The 800-nt window shown below is 49.1% G+C and overlaps 1 protein-coding gene across 1 annotated transcript in view; it reads right to left on the bottom strand.

Annotated features, from left to right (window-relative positions):
• Positions 1-800, bottom strand: part of HEYL (hes related family bHLH transcription factor with YRPW motif like) — a 19,523-nt gene that overhangs the window by 5,197 nt on the left and 13,526 nt on the right. The gene's annotated exons all lie outside the window — the stretch shown is intronic.

The following is an 800-nucleotide window of genomic DNA, read 5'->3' as shown; positions in this document are numbered from 1 at the left end:
CCGTGACAGTGAATTCTGAAACTCCCTTTGCAGAGCTGTCCGAACGCATTGCTCTTTGTGAGCTACAGTGCCAGATGTGGATATAAAGACGCAGTTTACTGCAAAATATATTTTAAAAATACGTTTGACAGATTTGAACCACATAAAAGATACCATAACTATGTTCTCCGACGATTAAAATTTCTACGTTGCTCTTGGCTCGATTTTCTGTTTTTCAGCAAAACTTTGTCTCCTTATTCAAAACAAAAAGCAAAACCAAGAAACCAAACCAAGCAGCATCTTGTGCTTCTGCAGTGACCCCGGAGCGTGAACTCGCTACGCGCACTGAACCAAGCCTCACGCCCAGAGTGACTCATCCCCCCCTCCGTGGGGGAACTGGTTTGCCCAAACCACGCGACCGACCGATGGGTAATGGGCTGGGAACCCCGGCCAGACAGCCCGACTGCCTGCCTCGGCCCTACGTGCTCCACCTCGCTCCCCACCTGGAAGTGTTTCATTTCGCCCGGTCCGCCAGCATCCCACGCAGGACCGCGTTACTCGGGGCGTAAACTCGTCAGGGCAGGACCAGCTCTTTCAGCCATGTGTTTGTGTGACACGAGCAACAAGAGAAATGTATGCAAATACCACCCGACCACAGCACTGCCCAGTTCTACAACTGGCTTGAGAAGACAAAATATTAGCAGCACCAGAGAGAGATCAAAAAAACAATCGTTGCCATTCACAGAAATAAAAATATTACGGCAATCCCTCTATTTCATCCATGGGGGTACTACAGACTCAGCGTGCTGCACTAGATGTAA

Source organism: Egretta garzetta, unplaced genomic scaffold (genome assembly GCF_000687185.1).
Source record: "Egretta garzetta isolate BGI_Z169 unplaced genomic scaffold, ASM68718v1 scaffold101, whole genome shotgun sequence".
Classification (NCBI taxonomy): domain Eukaryota; kingdom Metazoa; phylum Chordata; class Aves; order Pelecaniformes; family Ardeidae; genus Egretta; species Egretta garzetta.
Note: the sequence above shows the minus strand (reverse complement) of the source record. Positions and strands in the feature narration are given on the sequence as shown.